Genomic DNA, 16259 nt, shown 5'->3' on the forward strand with positions numbered 1-16259 from the left:
ATTCGGCACAGATGTTCCTGTACACTATGCCGGCCACTTGGTTATGGCGTTCCATGTATGCCCTGCCTGCTAGCATCTTGCACCCTGCTGTTATGTGCTGGATTGTCTCTGGGGCATCTTTACACAGCCTGCACCTGGGGTCTTGCCTGGTGTGATAGACCCCAGCCTCTATGGATCTTGTACTCAGAGCTTGTTCTTGTGCTGCCATGATTAGTGCCTCTGTGCTGTCTTTCAGTCCAGTTTTGTCCAGCCACTGGTAGGATTTCTGGATATCAGCCACCTCCTCTATCTGCCGGTGGTAAATACCGTGCAGGGGCCTGTTCTTCCATGATGGTTCCTCGCCTTCCTCCACTTTCTTGGGTTTCTGCTGCCTGAGGTATTCACTGAGCACGCTGTCAGTTGGGGCCATCTTTGTGATGTATTTGTGGATGTTCGTTGTCTCATCCTGGACTGTGGTGCTGACACTCACCAGTCCCCGGCCCCCTTCCTTCCGCTTAGCGTACAGCCTCAGGGTGCTGGACTTGGGGTGAAACCCTCCATGCATGGTAAGGAGCTTTCTTGTCTTGATGTCAGTGGCTTCTATCTCCTCCTTTGGCCAACTTATTATACCAGCAGGGTGCCTGATCACGGGCAGGGCGTAGGTGTTGATAGCCCAGATCTTGTTCTTACCGTTCAGCTGACTCCTCAGGACTTGCCTGACCCTCTGCAGGTACCTGGTGGTTGCAGCTTTCCTAGCGGCCTCTTCATGGTTCCCATTCGCCTGCGGGATCCCCAGGTACTTGTAACTGGCGTCTTGTAACTGACCTGGCGTCCTGGCTCCCCGTTGCCATAGCATTTTTTATCTTGTACCTCGTCAATCTCTAGCTGTGAGAGCAGTCCCTTCTTTCGAATGTTGGAACACTGAGCTACTAGTTGTTTCGCCGTCATTGTGGATGTTGGGTATCGAAGAATCCATAGGTCCCTCATCCTATTCATGGAACCCCTTCCGCCAGGGTTACTTGAGTAGTAGCATTCCCCTTGTTCATCTTCTTTCTCAGGTTTCTGTTGCCTGATGTATTGACTAAGCACACTGTCGGTTGTTTCCACCTTCCTGATGTACTCATGGATGTTTGTTGTCTCATCCTGCACACTTACCAGTCCTCAGCATCCTTTCTTCTGTTTAAGGTATACTCTGGGTGCAAAATTTGGGGTGAAACCCTCCATGCACTGTCTTGATGGCTTCTTTCTCCTCCTTTGTCCAGATTATTATCCCAGCAGGGTATCTGATCACAGACTGGGTACAAATAGCCTGGATCGTGTTCTTTCCATTCAGCTGACTCCTCAGGACTTGCCTGACCATCTGCATGTATATGGTGGTTGCAGTTTTCCTAGCGGCCCCTTCGTGGTTCCCATGTGACTGTTGGATTCTAGTCACAATTACAGTCCAGTTACAGTTCTAGGCATTCCATATGTGGGGGGTTGATTTGTAGGCTTTCTTTTAATTATTCCAGATGGTGCAAGCGTTGGACAGTCTGGTCTTGCAGTCTCGGGCTACTGCTCTGTCTACCAGGAAAACCAGCTCCTCTGGTTTTCCTCTTTGCTTTACAGTGTCTTTGTGTCTTTGCTTTGCAGTTTTTAAGGTGTCAAGTACGTTCTCATATTGTTCCCCTGCCACTGAGAGTATACCTTGGATGGTTCTATGGAGTAGAGCTGGTTTATTCTCCAGCCTTCTAGCTCTGCGGTATACCTCTTCAAGTGGCTAGCCAAGGCTGTATCTTTGCTGTGCAGCTTCTAAGGCATCAGGTATGGGCAGCTTGCTGTACTTCTTCGGCACTGTTTTAAAGTCAAGTCAAGTCAAGTGGCTGTATTGTTATTTCAACCATGTGCAGTGGAACACACAGTGAAAAGAGGCAGCTTTCTTCCAAGACCATGGCATTACATATAACAGACAATCAACACAGGACTACATAAGGTGCAAGTGTGCAAAAATTGCAAAAAGCAGTGCAAAAAAAACAAACAGACAGTGCAGACACAACAGTGCAATAGAAAATTGCAACAACGACAGTGAGGTTGTGCAAAAAGACTGAGCATTGTGCAAAAATAACTTGATGTATCAAGGTGTGCAGGTGTGTGTGTGTGTGTGTGTGTGTGTGTGTGTGTGTGTGTGTCTGAGATTGTGCAGATTCCTGTATGAAGGTATGTGTGTGTGGGTGCCCAAATACTTATGTACCTTACTCTTTATAAAACCATTTCACAACAACATTAATTTTAAGTTTTTGGGGGTTTTTTATTGTAAGATAAGGACCCTATAGTAAAGAGAAAATCCCAATGATCAGGTGATGGCCTAATAGCAGATGACAACAGAAAACACCAGAGAGGCAATAGTCAGTGTTGGGAAGGTTATTTTTAAAATGTATTCCACTACAGATTACAGAATAAATGCCCCAAAATGTATTTTGTAATGTATTCCGTTACGTTACTCAATGAGAGTAACGTATTCTGAATACTTTGGATTACTTAATATATTATCATGCTTTTTACAACTACACGAATATACTATTGATGTGTGATTTATTACTATTACTGAAGGTCCGCGGCTTCGAACCGCAGTAAAGGGCTAATACGGTGGGTTCTGTTTCGGGCTCGTAGCCAAAAAATAGCTTTACTTTGTTGTCTGGGTCAACCTTGCTTGTGAGAGACAGAGAGAGGCGTTGAAAGATTGCTCCAACGGAACTTATTGTTTCGGAGGAAAACACGAACACAGTGTACAGTCGAGTCTTAATAGCGTACTTACAACTGGGCTCGTCAGGCACTCTTTGTGGCTGCAGTGGTTATTATTATATTTACATGCTTCCAGCTCCCGTTTCTTCTCGATGACAACTCACACTTTCCACTCGCCTTTTTCTCCCTCCTCTTGCTCACAGACACATAACGTGTAGGCAGTCGATTCCCCCTGCAGCACGGACTACACTGCCCATGAGGCTACATTCTTTAGAGCTATGCCTGTAGCATTCTGCCTATTAGCTTAGCACAACAACAAGAACAACAAAAAGGCGCTCTGTCACCCAGGAAACGTGTAGTCGCAGACAGAGCGCGTCACCCTGTAACCATGGCAACCGTAACGCTGCCGCCTGGAACAACAGAATGTAGCTGTCAAACAAAACCCAAACAGTCCTGAACCGCCACAATATGAAACAGGAAAATACTGCCGTGTAATTCATTTATTTCAATAAAGTAACTGTATTCAATGGTAACTGTAATGGAATACAGTTACTCATATTTTGTATTTTAAATACGTAATGGCGGTACATGTTGTCATGGTCCTGGGTCGGTGACCCAGCGCTTTAAGTTTATTATTATCATTTTCTAGTTTATTATTATGATGATTATTATTGTTTGAGTTCTCTTTGGTCTGCCTCTGAGTCTGCGTCTGTATCTCTGTCTGTCTATGGTGTCACCCCGTCTGTTTGTGAATCTGTCTGTTCAGTTCAGCGTCTTGTCTGGTTCCCTGTGTCTGAGTTTCCTGTTTTATTGTGAAGGTCTGTGTCTTATGTGAGTGTGCTCAGTTTACGTTTCCCCTGTCTCGTCAGCTGTGATTTCTCCCAGGTGTGTTCCCCTCCTGTCTCTCATCCCCTGATTACCGGTGTGTGTATTTAAGCCCTGTGTTCTCCTGCCTGTTGTCGGATCGTCTGTGTTACTCCGAGTCAGTCTGCGTTGCTCTGTGTTTCACGGTGTCCTGTTCGTCGTCTGCGTCTCTCTGCCTCTCATCCCTTTTTGTATCATCCCAGGTTTGTTGTTTAGTTTTCCCAGTTCAGGTTTCTTTAGTTTATTGTTCCCCCTCGTTGCCTGTTTTGCCACTTCCCCTCTTTGTAAATAAACTTCACTAGCATTTCATCCACTGCTTGCATCTTGGGTCCTTCTTCCTCCAACTCCACACGGCTCGCCTCGGCAACCGTGACACATGTATTCCGTTACTCCCCAACACTGGCAATAGTTAATGACAGGCCATAGTAGCTGGTTTGGCCAATGGGAAAGAAGGCAGTGCAGGAGAAGCGCTTGCTGAATCATGGTAGGTCCTCCAATAGCCAAAACCTACAGCAGCATAACTAACTATAAACTTTATCAAAAATAAATGTTTAAAGCCTAATCCTAATAGTGGAGAGGCTGTTTAACTTTTGAAGAAAAAAAAAAAAAATTGGAGCTGGCTCAACAGGAGAGGAACCTGACAGCTGAAGGCTCTGGCTCCAATTCTAGTTTTGGAAACTCTAGGAAGAATAAGTAAACCTACCCTTAGAAAGCAAAGTGCTTTTGGGGATTATAAGGTACTATGATTATTTATGACACAATGTGCTCTGATCAGTTAGGAAAGGTTTTTAGTTTAAACCCCTTTCCACACTAGAGAACCAGTATACACAATACAGGAAGGAGATAGTGTCTGTGTCCAAGAAGGCTGTCTGGTAAGATTTTTCTGATAAATATCGTTTCAAAGACTAATTAAAATTAATATCACTTAGACAAATTGTGCTCAGTTTCCTTTTCGCTAATTAGAAATCTGCACTCCATAGAGAATCATTGATAAAACTGTTCTCTGAGAGATGTTCACATTGAATCCTCAATTTAAGAATAAACTGGAGGATGATGGCACACTCTTGGACTGGGTCAAGGACAAACACTGGCAGCAGCATAGAAACAGCGCAGGTATTCATTATGCATGGGAATTGAATTTAGACTTTTATCAAATACTCATCTCCTGCCTCATGTTCGTCTTTTGTCTAGTCTAATTGCTTATTACACTTGCAGCTGACAGAGCATGGTGATGGTGTGAGGGACATGGGGACAGTCCAGCAAGATGAAGAGGAGAGGGAGGGGTGGAGACTGTATGGGTGAGCACCAAGGTTATGACAGTTAATGAACACTAAAATGGAAAATAAAGAGAACAAAACTTTTGTAACTAAATATATATAAATTACTAAACTGATAATGGGAAAAAAAAATAAGGAAATTTATTTGGTTTCAATATTTGTAAATTTTGGTCAAATTTGGTGCATATGTGGTTTTGTTTTTATTAGATCAAGATATATAAGCATTGTGTTTGTGTTGCACTCAAACTAATACTTAAACGAATAAAATTCAAAGTGCTGTAAACACAGACATACCCAACTCTGAATACGCATGGAGACTTTCCATACATATTGATGAGGATACACTAAGCCCAAAAAGGTCACACATCCTCCCAGAGGTGAACATTGTACATTTTTTCTTCAAAAGTGGCACGGTTGAGGCAGTAGTTGTGTGGTGGAGTGAATGAGGACCAGAGTTGCAGACTGCGGTGGAGATGTGAGTGAGGTTTATTTACAGTGCTCAATAACAAAAGGCGTTGGGCAGAACTAAAAATGAACCTAAACTGGGGAAAACTAATAATAACTAAACCATAACTCACAAAGTCACACACAGGGAAAACATAAGGAGGTACACGGGGGATGAAGAGCTGGGAATGGAGATCAGAGTGAGGAGCAGAGAGACGTAGAGATGACAAAAGACGCAGGATAACACAGATTTACACTAAGTAACACGTCAACGAACCGACAAGGAGCACAGACTGACACCCACTATATATATATACACACACACACAAGATAATCAGGTAATGGTACACAGGAGGGGAGCACAGCTGATCCTAATTCACAAGACGACAGGAAGACACAAGCTGACACAGTGATAACAGACACAGACCTTCAAAGTAAAATAGGAAATTCACAAAGACAAACTCAGGGACACAAACAGAGCACAGGAGGGAGAACACTGAAGCGCTAAATACAAGAACCAAACCCTAAGCACTGATACAAAATAAGAATTAAACACAAAACATAAGATGACACCAAAATGAAACACAAACGCTGGGTCAACGACCCAGGACCATGACAAAAAGAAGAGCAATGAAAATAAGCCTGTGCTGTAAGTTAAACTCCTATAATGAAAGCATACTACAGAGTACCAAATGTTTAGCCAGATTTATTAAGGCTCTTTTTTGTGTGTTAAAAAGCTACTGTTGGTGTTTATTAAATAAGCTCAGCGTGAATTTTGTGACTGAAAGTTCTGGACAGGAGTTTCCCTTTCAGGGAATAATTTACACTGACATTAGCATGTCTTTTTTTTTTTAAGAGTCTGATGTTTTTGTAATAGATTGTGCTAGGAGTGTTAATTCATTTTGAAGGAAAGGAGGAGATGTTATCAGAACAACTGTTTAACTGGACAGCTCAAAGCTGTGAGCTCACTGCCAAAACTTTTGCTCTGTCCTGCAGCTCTTCACTCAGTTCTCAACCTGCATATTTAGAACTGAGCCTCAAACATTTCGGCTTCTCAGTAATAGTGGTATTTTTACAAAACAGAGGTGAGGTTAATGGAAATTAATTTAAAATGGAGCACTGGATGGAAGAGGAGAAACACAATACCTGTGTGCCTCAGGTTTTAGAGGCAACCGAGTTTTTTACAGTGAGCAGTGGTTTGCAGTGTTCCAGGCTTTTAGTAAATGGCCTGTATTTATATAGCGCTTTACTAGTCCCTAAGGACCCCAAAGCGCTTTACATATCCAGTCATCCACCCATTCACACACACATTCACACACTGGTGATGGCAAGCTACATTGTAGCCACAGCCACCCTGGGGCGCACTGACAGAGGCGAGGCTGCCGGACACTGGCGCCACCGGGCCCTCTGACCACCACCAGTAGGCAACGGGTGAAGTGTCTTGCCCAAGGACACAACGACCGAGACTGTCCAAGCCGGGGCTCGAACCGGTAACCTTCCGATTACAAGGCGAACTCCCAACTCTTGAGCCACGATCGCCCGCGCGATCACATTTCTACACAGAGATTGGTACATAATGAAAGTGTGACTCAGTGCCTCCCATTGATTTTCTTTTCTTTTTTACTTTATTTTGTTTTTTACTTCTCTTCATTGGTGTTATTAAATACAATATGCACCTATTAATGAGGTTGATTTAGTATTACAGATTAATGCTTCTCCCCAGCCACCTCCTCCAACCTTTCCGGGGGAACACCAAGGTGTTCCCAGGCCAGCTGAGAGATACAATGTCTTTAGTGTGTCCTGGGTCTGCCCCGGGTCCTCCTCCCAGAGAGACATGCCCAGAATATATCACCCTGGAGATGCCCAGAAGGCACCCTAGCCCAAACGATCTCAACTGGCTCCTTTCAATGTCGCTACCCAAAGCTTATGTCCATACATGAGGGTAGAGACGTAGACCTTTCTCTTTTACGTTAAGCTCTCTCTTCACCACGACAGACTGGTACAACGTCCACATCACTGCAGCCACAGTACCAATTTGTCTGTCGATCTTCCGCTCCCTTTTCCCCTCACTCATGAACAAGACTTACTTAAACTCCTCTACTTTAGGCAGGAATTCGTCCCTTTTCCGGCTGAAGACCATGGCCTCAGACTTGGAGGTGCTGATTCTCTTTCCCGCTTTACACTCAGCTGCAAACCACTCTAGCTCGAGTTGGAGGCTGTCACTGGATGAAGCCAACAGAAACACATCATCTGCAAAAAGCAGAGATGACATTCTGAGATCACCCGAGTAGAAGCCCTCCGCCACTTGGCCACACCTAGAAATTATGTCCATAAAAATTATGAAAAGAATCACAGTTTCCAGTCCCCCTTGGAATGTTGTTGAAGCTCTGCCAGAGGTGGGAGTTGCAGATCTTGCAGACCAGGGCCTCTGCAAGGCATTCCAAGTGCACCCTCACTATATGTTTAGCCATGCCAGGTCTGTCCAACATCCTTCTCCTGCACCTGATCCAACTCACCACCAGGTGGTGATCAGTCGACAGTTCAGGACTTCTCTTCACCTGAGTGTCCATAACATAGGGCTGCAGATCTAACGAGAATTAGAAAATCGACCTGCGACCTGTGGCCTACAGTGTCCTGGTGCCATGTGCATGTATGAATACCCTTATGTTCAAACATGGTGATCGTTATGGACAAACTGTTGTTTGCATAGGAATCCAGTAACAGAACACAACTTTGGTTCAGATCCGGCAGGCCACTCCTCGCATGCCCCTCGAGGTCTTACAGTCGTTGCCCACATCAGTGTTAAAGTCTCTCAGTAGGACGACAGAGTCCCCAGGTGGAGCACCCTCAAATATCCTGCCCTGGAACCGTTTTTTGGCACATAAGTGAAATCGACAGTCAGGACCCATTCCCCGACCCAAAGACGCAGGGAACAAACCCTCTCATCCACTAGGAAAATCCCCAACGTACAGGCATCAAGCTGAGTGGATACTAGGACACCCACCCTAGCCTGCCAACACTTACCAAGGGCAACTCCAAGCTGAGACATAGTCCAGCCCCTCTCCAGGAGACTGGTTCCAAGCCATGTGTTGAGGTGTGGGTTTTGATGACTTTAATAAGTACCTACAGACTCTCTAATTTGCTAAAATAAAACAGAAGTGCATTTAAACACATGGCATGGTAACAGTATTTTCATTAGCACACAAAAAGCTTAGGATTTGACAGTGAACAATGTTCTATGACGTACACATCATAAAGTTAGCTGTTACACATAGATTTCAGTTTTCAGTGGAACAGTTTGTAATAACACAGCTCTACTCTGGATAGATCCTGCATTCCATCAATAAATTACTGGGGACTGCATGTGGTCTTGAGGATGAACAGAAGCATTTGCTCTTACATAAAAAAAAAATATTGAGTCTCTTTCAGCTACCTAACATTGATCTTAATTACCAGGTTGCGTTCAAAGAGAAAGACATCAGAGTATCTTTGCAATTGCAACCTTAGTCTAATTTGCCCTTGTTATTCATTCCACATTTGTTTAATGTGACCATATGCAATTCCAGTTGTCTTTAATCATCAACTTATTTAGTACATATATCTAATATACTGTATTTATAAGTAGAAGGAAACTCTGGAGAAACTCTCGGACGCTAAGCTACAATAGAAACAATAAAAACTACAAAGACTCACAAACTTCAACCAGTTTACCTTCCACTAAATTGCCTAGCATTTTCATGTAACCTTGAAATAACACAAAGTTAGTATACCTCACTTTACTTTGCAGGACATTTTATAATACGAAATTTTTTTTAACTTCACATCATATACAGATCCAATATATGATTAAAGAAATGAGGGCATTAGTGTAAACTTTAAATTTCCAGTTTATCAAATGCCACTAAGCAGTCCTTACCTTTAAATAGAACCTCTCTTCTTTTTCTCTTGCCCCGTCTTTGTAAGTGGTCACCAGGTATTACTCTAAGGAGGGAAACCCTCCAAAAAACAGACAGAACAGTGGAGCAGCCAAGGGAAGTCCTTAGGGGCCAATCCATTGCTCTTACAAACGCACCACCATTTAAGGAGACATAAAAAAAACTTTCCAACTGTATAAGATTATTGACAATCAAACAAACACAAGTTTCCTTTCCTTTTGTGCTAAGTATATACATCTACCTTTATCTCTCTCTATACACACAAGCACATACTAATGATAGCCATATGATCAGAAAGATGAAGGGGTGCGATGATCTTTGTTGGAGGTTATTAGCATGTTGACCAGATGCCAAGCCACCTGCTACTGGACTTCAGAAAAAAAATCAAGTCAGTGCATACTGCAGAATCAACAAACAGGAGATAAAGGATTAATCAATCTCAATGCTTTAAGATAAACAAAATGTTGTAAAAGATTCAACAAGAGTCAAACTATTTCTTAAAATCCCCATCTATGTTCTGACTTGCATTTCAAGTTGCAGTATCACAGCTGGTGTTATGTCAATTGCCTTTTGTTTCTTGCATTTCAGACTATATTATATTATTATAGGGTTTTTACTATACAGTAAAGTGCCTTGAGGTGACAGCTGTTGTGATTTGGCAAATATAAAACAAATGTAATTGAATAGGGCACAACTAAGGTAGGGCTGGTGGACTCAAGGCTTGTAAGGCTTTTCAATTTGTTGGATAGGATGTGCCCCAACTACTTCTATTTCATCAGACTGCATTTACAGACACCCAGCAGAGATTCAACCAAACTGTAATCTAGACCACCTCCAGACGTGATCACATTTTACTGCCAGGTATAAGTAATGACAAAAAATGGGCAAAATACTAAACTTTTACAGTCACATTGAACACACTTCACAGGACTTTACATGGCACTTTTGCCCATTCATACATCTTGGTCAAATCTGGGACGCTTTTGTGGTTCACTATCTTTCTCAAGGGCACTTCCACATGCACATTAAAGGAGAGACAAACTGTCTTTATAAATTGATTTATTTTTTAAAAAAAAGGTTTAATACATGTCTTTGTTAAAGGATGTCTTATAATGTGACTAATACAAGTAGTGGGCCAGTCTCTTGATTCTACAAACTGAAGCTTGTGTTGAGCTTGTAATTTACATGGTCAGTTGCAATATACAGTGGGGCAAAAAAGTATTTAGTCAGCCACCGATTGTGCAAGTTCCCCCACTTAAAATGATGACAGAGGTCAGTAATTTGCACCAGAGGTACACTTCAACTGTGAGAGACAGAATGTGAAAGAAAAATCCATGAATTCACATGGTAGGATTTGTAAAGCATTTATTCGTAAATTAGGGTGGAAAATAAGTATTTGGTCACCTCAAACAAGGAAAATCTCTGGCTCTCACAGACCTGTAATGTCTTCTGTAAGAAGCTTTTCTGTCCCCCACTCGTTACCTGTATGAATGGCACCTGTTTGAACTCATCATCTGTATAAAAGACACCTGTCCACAGCCTCAAACAGTCAGACTCCAAACTCCGCCATGGCCAAGACCAAAGAGCTTTCGAAGGACACCAGGAAAAGTATTGTAGACCTGCACCAGACTGGGAAGAGTGAATCTACAATAGGCAAGCAGCTTGGTGTGAAAAAATCAACTGTGGGAGCAATCATCAGAAAATGGAAGACATACAAGACCACTGATAATCTCCCTCGATCTGGGGCTCCACGCAAGATCTCATCCCGTGGGGTCAAAATGATCATGAGAACGGTGAGCAAAGATCCCAGAACCACACGGGGGGACCTGGTGAATGACCTGCAGAGAGCTGGGACCAAAGTAACAAAGGTCACCATCAGTAACACACTACAACGGCAGGGAATCAAATCCCGCAGTGCCAGACGTGTTCCGCTGCTGAAGCCAGTGCATGTCCAGGCCCGTCTGAAGTTTGCCAGAGAGCACATGGATGATACAGCAGAGGATTGGGAGAATGTCATGTGGTCAGATGAAACCAAAGTAGAACTTTTTGGTATAAACTCAACTCGTCGTGTTTGGAGGAAGAAGAATACTGAGTTGCATCCCAAGAACACCATACCTACTGTGAAGCATGGGGGTGGAAACATCATGCTATGGGGCTGTTTTTCTGCCAAGGGGACAGGACGACTGATCCGTGTTAAGGACAGAATGAATGGGGCCATGTATCGTGAGATTTTGAGCCAAAACCTCCTTCCATCAGTGATAACTTTGAAGATGAAACGAGGCTGGATCTTCCAACATGACAATGATCCAAAACACACCGCCCGGGCAACAAAGGAGTGGCTCCGTAAGAAGCATTTGAAAGTCCTGGAGTGGCCTAGCCAGTCTCCAGACCTCAACCCCATAGAAAATCTGTGGCGGGAGTTGAAAGTCCGTGTTGCTCGGCGACAGCCCCAAAACATCACTGCTCTCGAGAAGATCTGCATGGAGGAATGGGCCAAAATACCAGCTACTGTGTGTGCAAACCTGGTAAAGACCTATAGTAAACGTTTGACCTCTGTTATTGCCAACAAAGGTTATGTTACAAAGTATTGAGTTGTATTTTTGTTATTGACCAAATACTTATTTTCCACCCTGATTTACGAATAAATTCTTTACAAATCCTACCATGTGGATTCATGGATTTTTCTTTCACATTCTGTCTCTCACAGTTGAAGTGTACCTCTGGTGCAAATTACTGACCTCTGTCATCATTTTAGGTGGGGGAACTTGCACAATCGGTGGCTGACTAAATACTTTTTTGCCCCACTGTATATCTGAGAATTGGGAAGTGGTTGATCACAGCCATCTGTGCTTATGCTCATCCATTTTAATTCTTTCCTTTCCCATTAAGGGTAGTATTTGGGTTTCTTTTTTGGCATTTCAGGAGGGAAGTCTGCATATCTCCATCAGAGGACAGTTGTATAAAGCTGAGTCTCTTGAGCCCTTATCAACTGTTACATGATTGCGTCTAAGGATTTTTTTTCCTTTTGAGTCTTTGAGTGGTACACAGCACTTTCAAAGCTGAAATCATGAAAAAAGCATTTGCTTTTATCCCAAGTGTTTGATTCTTAATTGTTACTATTGGGCTTATGCTCCAGAACAATACCAGGATAGAGAATGCATTTGGTTGTGTTTAGTGACAGGTATTCATATTCTCAACCTTTTCAGATGGAAAATCAATACATGCTGGTTGATGTGCTAAAATTATCTTGCTGCTAATAATGTTGTTATTGACTTTGTTTTTCTTTGTTTCATGACAGTCCAGTTTGTTATGTGATGATCAAGTTGTTTGTAGAGACATTTCTTCGAGTTATTTTTATTTTATTTTATTTCATTTTATTTTTGCAGTTTTATTTTTTATATACAAGCGTTATTCTGAATATTCATTCTTCACACCTTATTTTTTCTACTTAGTCCCCAACTGAGTATGCTCTGAGTGAAGTTATCTCCCATATGCTGATGACCCAGGTTGGCTCATTTATCCTATTCGGGAAGCAAGAGATTGATTGTGCCCGTGCCATTGCTGTAATTATACTGTCATCACTTAATCAACCTTATTGGATTCCTCAAGCGGTCGCAGTCCCTGAGGCTGGAGCTGGGAGAAAGATTGACTTTTTTGGACAGGAAGAGAAAGAGAGAAAGAGTGTATAAGAAAAGGACTACGCGTGAGAGAGAAAGGAAGAGACCAAATTAAGCATGGAGTCAATTGAGAGGCAATGAAATGGGGTAATAAGGATGGAGAGACATCAAATAAGTGGACAATGGTGGTAAAGGAGTGCTACAGGCACATGAAGATGTCAACGATTACCACATGGGGACAGCAAAGTGGATCAGAAAGGGCTGTACAGAGTTGATAGGGGATCAGGTGGGAGGATATGGGTGAGAACTCAGAGTGATTGTTTCCTGAAGTCTGTGTCTGCCCCGTCAGAGAAGGGGTAACAAATGGTTTGGGTGTCACCTGGAAAAGCATTTTAATAATTCATTTGTCTATGGGGCTGGGCAGAAAGGGCTGCTTTGAAGAGCAGGACACAGATGGTCATCAGAGTGAAAGAAGCGTGCACACAAAACACACCCACACCTGCGCACACACATATTACACCCATGAACCCACACATATGCGCACAAAAAAGGCCTGTACTTGAGACTGGCTCATCACCTGGGTGCACACCATATGCCACGGTGGCTGAAAACCTGCTCTCTATTCCCATGCTGAGAATTACACACAAACACATGTGCTCGTGCACAAACACAACTCATTCCTCTTTTATAACTGTTCCACATTGCCACCACAAAGATCCTTTCTTGCATACTGATGTGCAATTGTGTTTATGTGGGCTTCCAAGATAAGAATTTACCAGCTGATAAAAATGCCTGCCAGTGCCTTCACCTACGCTCTGAGCCACACCAGTGCACACATATCCATAGTCCAATACAGGAAACACAAACAAGCAAGCATATACACACTGTGTATATGTAGACTCAAGATGATGTGATGACTGTACTTTCTGTCAATCCATCATTGTGTCAAACTGCCTGTCATAATGACACCCTTCTCCTTTTTGCGATTTCACATCTGACTACGTCCAAACCAAATACTGAAACAGCCCTTAAAATCTAATGATGCAACACCTACTGTAACAACCATAAAAGCTCTGCATCCCACCATCTTGTTAGAACACATACCTGTGCCCTAGACACTAAAACAGCTGCCCACCTTTCATTCAATTACTGTACTGACTTTAATGGTTATGAGTTCTCCTTTTGTGCTTGGCATGCTTTATTCCTCTCCCCGTGTGGCTTGCAAGTGATTACTTCAAGGCACTAAAAGGTCTCATTGTGAGTTCTGCAGTTTGCAGACATACTGCAGATTCTTTGTTTAATGTGATACCTTAGGGGATTTTCATATTACCATTATAAAGAAAAGAGTACAAAAACATCCCTACAAAGGCTGTTACTGGTTTTTGTGGAACATTTGCAACAAAATTTTGCTGTGGTGCACAGCATTTGTGCCATATGAACAGTATTAAGATAAAAAAAAAATGTTAAGAGGCAAAGGTGACAGTGACGACTGAAACTCGATGAAATAGGAAAGGATGACAGAAATATTTGCCTGTGGACAAAATGGTGAGTTAGCAGAGATGGGAGAGGAACTTTTAATTACAGCTTGACTGGATGGAAGACCAGTGGCTGGGAATGTAAACGCAGGATGACCCATCCAGTTCAGACAGAGGAACCACGTATTGATGGAACAGACTCCAGACGACAAGCACCATTACCCTGTGAATCGCAGCAGCTAGGAGAGGGCACAGAGGAGCAGAGGGGGACAGAAGGGTTAGAGCAGAGATGTATGGTGAAGGAGGGGAAAAATGTGGTAAAATTATACCATACAGACTGAGAGTAAAGCCAAAAATACGACACACATCTTTACTTCGTGGTTACTTTCATACGGTCATTTTTAATTTGCAGTCAGTTAGTGGTGACGCAATTAATCAAGTGAAAAAACAGTGTGATAATGAGATAATCATTGTAGCAATTCCACATAGTTTCTTTTAAAGGTGTCAAATCATGCTATGTTGTCAAAATGGCTGGCATCTTTTACTGGTGAGGAAGCGGTCTTCAGGGATCACGGTCATGATTATAGTTTTTAACAAAACCCTTATGGCTGAGGTTCAGTTATCTTCAGAAAAAAAAAAATACTCCAACTTGAGTCAGGATGAAAAACAAACAAACAAACTGACATGATTTAGACATGATTTCCCATTAAATAGTGGGAAATGTTTGATTTTGGTTAAAATCGAGGACGTAATTTCCAGGGGGGTTATGCCCCCCCCCCCCCCCTCCCCCCAATAATCAGACCCAACCAATATAATCCCCCCAATAAAATTATGACTTATCTTGCATAAATAGGCTGTTGATTTTCTGTACTCATTTCAGGTATTACCAGCAAAATAGTTGCATGTTTAATCATCTGGGAACTTACCCAGATTTATTATTTCTTTATTTAGACCCCCCCACACCCCCCCAATGTTCAGCACAAAGTTACACAGATGGTTAAAATACTTTAACTAAACTAATCACTTTAACCACACAAGCGCGCTGAATGGTAAAGGGTAAAATAAATTATATTTTCTAATAGAATACATAAACCATGTAAGACGTAACAAACTAACTTTTTACTTAAATTTTCTCTGTCTGCAGGTAGGGTTTTTCATTTGAACATATTTAAACTGTAAATCATTATTAGTCATTTGCTAACACAATAGCACTGTTGTATTTGTAACTGATTTATTTTGGATTGGTTATTTTTACGTTTCCACCTTCAAAAACACCTAAATACAGAGGTTAGCAACTTATTCCCCAAAATAAGTCTTCTTTGGGGTAGAACTTGTAGCTGCGCTCCACAGGAGCATTTCATGGATTCAGCAAAGAGACTTTTTCTGATGCCTCCCTGGTTGTCCTTGATTCTTCTTTTCTTCTACTCACTTTCTTATGTGACAAGACTTGTCATGAAAAGGCTCCCTGCATCATACCTCTTTCACCTGCACCAAACCTGTGACATGACTTGCACAAGCAGACAGAATCTCCATGGTGACAAAGTAAAATTTTAGGTATGGGGTAGGTGACAAGACAGCAGGGGAGAGAAGTGTCAAAGTCATACAATCAGCAGTGACAAGCAATCACTTGGGAGTATAAAGAAAAGCAGATCCTAAGCATAGAGGAGACAAGGCAGAAGAGTGATAGATAACTTAGGTGACGTAAGAAGGATGGTTTAAAATGCACAGATGACATGATTACAGAGGGATGAGGCGATGAGCCTGATGAGCTGTAATGGGATATGATACAAAGGCGGGAGACGATGATGTGCCTGAATTTGAGTGAAAACTCAGCTGAATACTTGAAGAAGAAAAACAGAAGAAGGCACGAGGTAGTTAGCAGCAGAAGAGAACAAGGTGAGTGTACAAGATTGATTGGTGATTGCTCTTGGATTTTGTGGCAAAGAG

Source organism: Simochromis diagramma, unplaced genomic scaffold (genome assembly GCF_900408965.1).
Source record: "Simochromis diagramma unplaced genomic scaffold, fSimDia1.1 OVJJ01000487.1, whole genome shotgun sequence".
Lineage (NCBI taxonomy): Eukaryota > Metazoa > Chordata > Actinopteri > Cichliformes > Cichlidae > Simochromis > Simochromis diagramma.